Here is a 6,546-nt window from a genome sequence, read left to right as displayed (position 1 = left end):
GGAGGGTTGGGGGTTTTTGGTTTGTTTGTTTTTTTAGGTACAATGAGTTTTGCATGAGTTACAATGTGCAGTGTGCCTGAACCAGAAGACAGATTCCACACATTCAAACTGAAGACATTAGTATCCAATCCATATCCAGATCTACATTTGATGTTTATAGCTCAAGACTCTCTGTAGCTATTAAATCAATGCCAATCTTTTTTGCACAGTTAAAAAGGTGATCCTTTTGCACTGTAAAGAGTGTGACATTGAATTACGCCTTTTTCTGACTGAAAGGGGTGATTAAGGATATTCTAATGTCCACTAATCCAATAGAAATTTAACCTTCTCCTGGTCTGTAAGCCAAATTTATGACTTAAGTAAAGTTCCACCTGGTATGAATTTGGCTCAGTGCGCCTTGCAAACTAATCTTCAGCTTTCTATAGGGAGCTTTAATAACAGAGGGCTGGATTGGCTCCAAGTTTTGTACTAGTAGACACTGGTACAGAACCTGAAACAAGACCCTGTACTGAAACAGCCACAAGGGAGAATTAATAAAAGGCAGACAGTACCAACCCAAAAGTTGAGAACAGTAGTCTGGAAGGGAGCATGTGACTCAGTCCACCTCACTGGCAGTCTCTGACAACAGGCTTTTATAAAGCCAACAGCAGAAATTAGAGCTGTTCTCTATTGGTAGAATATCAGGGAATTAATCCCTCAGAAAGAAAAGGTCTAGTTTGATTCAGAGGAGAGCCGTTTAAATTCTCCCACGTGGGTAGATATGCATTTGGCCCAGTAAACCTAAAGATTCTGGCTAGTATGATGCTCTGTTTTCTAAGAATGTTTTGAAGCTAAACTCTTAAAAACCAAGTGTTTTCAGAGTAAGAAAGTACCAAAGAGTGTAATATATTATAGTCATGCACACACAAAAATTATTTTGCTAGGGAGCATGCATTAGTAACCTGTATTAAAATAGGAATGGCAGGTATTCTTGAATGTAACGCTAGACTGCCTCCATTTATTTAAAATGATCATGTACACACTACAATCAAGGAAGTATTGTAGGCTGAAAAGTAATGCATGTAGATCAATATAACCACATTCATTAAAGAGTGTATAATCAAAACATTTAGTTTCACTTCTGAGCTCACTGAACCTTCTATAATGATATATATGCACCAGTGAGCTGAAGTGACATACTGGAAATCTGGATAGAAATAGGATTGTTTTCTAAAACCTCAGGTTGTTTTCTACTAGTTTGTAGTGTTGAATTAAGAGTTAATAGGAATGCAAGTTATATGGAAGGAGAAATATATTTTGGCCCTGGAAAGAGCATCAGAAAATTGTAAAATATTTTTATCCAGAGCTGAGACGGTTTTGCTCTGTTTCTTGTGGAAACTATTTTGCAGCTGCTGACCATTTGTCTCAATTAACAACAGACCTTTATTTCTTCTTGGTTTGACAGTCTATATGCTGGACTGCTCCAGAGGGTTTTTCCTATGCATCGTGGCAGTGCACATGCACATTTTTTTCAGTAGAGCTGGCCCAGTAGTATGTGTCAAATATTAAATCCAGTGAATTTTATAAGCTTCTAGCTTTACAAAATATTCACCAACTAGTTCCATTAATTGCAATTGTATTATGTGTGTTTAACCATTCTACAAGCATCTCAAGAAAACAGTTGTTGTGTCCCAATTAGATGATTGGCAAATAAGCTTTAAAAATGGTCACTAGAGTTTCCCACTACTCTTTTCTATTAGTTCAGCAGCATCCGTGGAAGCAATATAGGGAGCTCCAGGGTAGGCATATTGCCATAGTACTGTATTTAGCAACTTGTCAATTAAATCTGCTCATAAAAGCGGAGCCTGACTGACAGTGCAGAGAATCACTGATGGGAAGCCTGTGGTAGACTGCTCTCCTGCTTTAGTATTGGTAACTGGTTTAGCTGAAGTGGGCTTAACAATAGTGAGAATGTTTTGTACAAAATCTGTACTGTAGATAAGGTTACCATGGCATAGACCCCTTCCTAGCCCCCTTGCCCTTCATCATGCAAGCAGTGCTGGTTGATATGACAGATGGATTAAAAGCATAAATTCAACTAGGAATTCATGTGTTCAGTTAAAACTTCTGGACAGCTTTTCAAGTCACACAGCTACACAGAGGATCTTTGCACAAATACAGCCACAGTGCACCAAAAGTGTTAAATAATCATAAATAATTTACATGTTCTTTGATCAGTTTTAATTTCTGGTGTGCTTCTCTTGCACTAACTTTACTTCTCATTGGCCTTCAAATTACAAATATTTTTTCTGGAGTGTCCAGTTGAGAAAGCAGAGTGGGCGATGGCAGTGTTGCACATTAACAGTATTTCAGCCAACAATTTGTTACAGTGCCTTTTGGCTGAGCATGGGCAGGATCGTGGCTTCTTTCCCATACTGCTTTGTGCAGCTGTAAAAAATTATATAAATTGCCTCTGAGCTTAGAGTGATGGAATAGAACAGGAGTGGCTAACCTGCAGCATCTGTGTGTGGCACATGGCAGACTGGGAATGGGACAGGCAGCACAGCAGAAGATAGGGCAGGAAGCAGAAAGCAAAGCAGCGAATCAGGTAGGGAACACAGGGCAGGAAACAGAAAGCAGAACAACAGATCAGGCAGGAGGAACAGATTGGAGTGGCACTTGGAAAAGTTTCAGGGCTAACTTGTGGCATGCCTGCCAAAAAGATTGGCCCCCACTGAAATAAAATACTGAACCATGGTAAGTCACTGCACTTTTCTTTGGGTTTGATGGTGAACAAATGAACAAATTGTTTCATTAACTACCAGTTAATGAAACTGACCTACTTCTTCTCCAGCTCATTTCTCAGGAAAAAGAAAGTACTTAGCTCCGCAATATCATATGTATAACCTGTAAGCATAGCCCACCAATTCTGCTTAAATAGAAAAGTATTACTCAGCCACGGGTGTTTGCCTGTAACACAGAGATCCAGTAGATCCTGTCATTGGGATGTACATAGGGGTTGTGACTGGAATGGTTGTTTAGCTGTCCAAGTTGCATTCCAGCTGGTCCTGGGCTCAGGGAGGCAGATGTTCAGTAACATTTGCCTCCTTCACCTCCCCTCTGTAACATAATAACAACAGTTTCTTTAACTATTTCATACAGTTCAGGTGGACCCAAATGTACATGGCTAATGGCATCTGGGCTTTTCAATATTGTGCCTACTACGTACAGAACTTACAATGCAGTTTTTTCAGAAAGAGAGGAAATACAGCAAGCTGCAAAGTCAGACCTAAAACACAGACTTTGGGCCTTCATCTTCATTCTCTACTGCTTAGCATTTTGTGTAGTTATTTGCAGCTATAAAGTGAGTTTGAAATGCTGCCAAGTCAAATCCTCTACTCAAATGGATGCTAGCCTTCTATACCCACTTTGCACAGCTGTAAATGACTACACAACATGCAAAGCAATGGAGAATCAGACCTTTTACCTCAAGCATTAAAATATGTAAAATAAAAACATATCATGTTGGGCGATTATTCTGTGTACTTTTGAGGATGATAGATATGGGACTGTTCAGCCTAGAAAAGAGAAAACTTCATGGTGTGTAACAAGGGGCCTTCTCGGGATTAGTCTAACAATGCACACCTGTTTCTGGGCCAACCGCCCAGCTTCTTGCCTGCCATGCCTTGATGATATTTAATTAGGATGTTAATTAGGTGGGAGGCTGCCCATTTCTTGCCCTGATGCCAGGGGGTGCTATCTGTAGCTCCATTCCTCCCCTACAATGCAGCCCAAACCTCGCAGATGGCATCCATGGATCTTAACCTCACCAGCCCCACACTGGGCCCCAGAATCCTCTGAACCAGACCCCAACTGGATTCCCTCCAATCAGGCAGTCTACTCTGCCCTCATTCTGGGCTACCTAACTCCCTGAGCTGTTCCCCCTTATGGGTGTGGTCCACCCAGGACCTTTGGCTACACAGGCCCTAGCCTCACCTCCAGGCCAGTCAGAACCCCAGGCCCTCAGCTCTGGGCATCCCTCATGGTGGGTCCCTGGCCCTTCGACCCTTCCGGTCCTGACCCCAGCATTGACCAGTCAGGGAATTTCAAGTCAGGCTTCTGAGTCTATAGCCCCACTCTCTCTTGGGTCTGCCTTCTGGACCCTACAAGGGGGTAACCCACCTGGTTGTGGGGACTGGGGTTATTAAGGCACCCCATCCCACCTTTCACCAGGGTGGTAACTGGCCTGGCATTTCCTGGGGGCTCCCACACCACTGAGAGCCCCACCAAGCCACCCACTCCCAGCAGGGTGAAGTTTTAGGTCATGTCCAGGACCAGGAGCCTCCACACCATCCCCTACAGCTCCTGCCCTTATCTCCAGGATATTGCATGCAGCCTTGTAGCCAGGCAATGTTTCTGCCTAGCTGCCAGCAGCAAACTGCTCTGTTTATGTGGGGGGCCAGAGATCTAAAATGGCCACCGCAATCAAGTACCTGCTGGCTGCTTGGCTGAGTCCTTAAAGTGACAGGCACCTACAGTGTACTGCCACAGGGGGATTTGGTAGCAGCTTACAAACATATCAGGGGAGAGCATCGGGGCTAGGTGAACAATTATTCACCAAAGTGCCCAAGGAGAAAATCAGGAGCAACAGTCGTAAACTCCTAGAAGGTTTCAGACTGGATATAAGGAAAAATATATTCGCGGTTAGTGTGACCAGACTCTGGAATAGACTCCCAGTGGGGGTGATACAGGCACCTACCCTAGAGATCTTCAAAAGGAGACTGGATGCACACTTTGCTGGGGTTATTTGACCCCAGCAGTCTTTCCTGCCTAGAGCAGGGGGGCTGGACCCAATGATCTCACAAGGTCCCTTCCAGCCCTTAACATCTTTGAATCCTCTGTCGCACTCTGCCTAATACTACACTCTTCATCTTGCTCCTTTCTAATTCCTCTGCTTCCCTTTACCGCACTTCAAAATCCCTTTTCTCCTTTTGGTCCCTTCCCATTTAATGTATCCTGTGCTTCTTAACATACTGAAGCATCTCCATCCTGACAAACTATTTTCTCCAGCAAGTGTTTTAAGTATGCCAAATCCACCCTGTTATACATCTTTGTTTTGCACCACAGAAAAGATGTAATCCTGAACCAGACCAGATAACTTCCAAGGCAACCATGTGTCCAGTGAAAGGCTATATTGCTATTCCTGCCTGATTCTCAGTTACAGATATAATAGTAAACAGGGCAAAATGAACAGCTTGCAAATAAAGAGACTGATGCTATCTTTAATTCTATAAAGTAGTATATTTTCCAGTCTATACAAATGCCCCACAAAAAGCATGTCCATGCAGAAGATTTAACAATATAAACAAATAACTATAGAGTGACTGTACATAGCACCACATGCTTTCCATATAGGAAAAACTATGCTGGGGACTAGAACAGAAGTGGGATATTCCATGTCAGCTTCATGAACCACTCAGTTGGTACAGCAAAATGGCTCCATTCAGGCATCTACACAGCACAGTGAGCAAGGCAGTTCTGTTTCCTTTACATAGTATTCACTCCAGATTAATTTACGTTTCAAGAAACCAAAGGAGGACTTGCCACTACAAGTAAGTGGAAAGCAGTTTTTTCCATCCCATAAAACTTCTGAAGCTTAAAAAAAATTGCCTTCCCATGTTAGGACACACTCAACACCTTTAAAATTTTTATCTGAGAAAAAGAGCATCCTAGCTATCTGGTAGAGCCAACAGACCAATAATCAGGCTCCTTCTCAGCCTGATTCAAAGGAGGTACTTGAATTTACTACAGCCAAGATGTGCAAGGTGACTGGCTGACATGGAGGACTAGATTTTGTAGAATATTAATTGGTCCAGAGAGAGAGAGCAAGACAACAAAACATGATACAGTGCCTAACAGAATATGTAGCAAAACCCCGTTTTTCTTTTTTTTATTTTATTTTAAAATGCATTCCCTCCCCTTCCCCAACCATTTCTGACTTTTTTCTCCCTCTCTATTCCCTATAGATAAGCATAAGTAAGCTAAGATGTACAATAAGCTTTAACATTTTATTGTAGGTAGTAAGTTTTATTTTTCTCTCCCCTCTTTGCAAATAAGTTCCCTGCTATTTTGATATCAATACTCACTGTTTTATAAGTGATAATTATTGTTTGTACTGCTTTTATATTGTGTGATTACTGTTTTAGGCCTATATATGTAAGTTAGCATAAGTCATGTCAAGTTTCCATTTTGTATGTCAAGCCTCCATCTTGTGTCCTCTGCCCAGGCATCCCCTGTGTTGCAACTGTATGATTCATGTACCCACCCCATGTAAATTGGTTCCCAGATGAATGAAAGTGATTGGGAATGACTGAAATACAATGGTAGTAGGCCTCTACTGAATGGCCTGTAACGACCAGGCCATCACCTCGCATCGATTCATCCAGGAACCACAGACCTCACCCAGGAACAGAGACAAGAACCCAGCATTTGAAAGACAAAAGACCCTGCAGAACCAGCAACTCTACCATTGTACCCCACCATTACAGACACCCAAAACTGCACATC

Source organism: Alligator sinensis, unplaced genomic scaffold (assembly GCF_000455745.1).
Source record: "Alligator sinensis unplaced genomic scaffold, ASM45574v1 scaffold38_2, whole genome shotgun sequence".
Classification (NCBI taxonomy): domain Eukaryota; kingdom Metazoa; phylum Chordata; order Crocodylia; family Alligatoridae; genus Alligator; species Alligator sinensis.
This window is presented reverse-complemented; position numbering follows the sequence as displayed.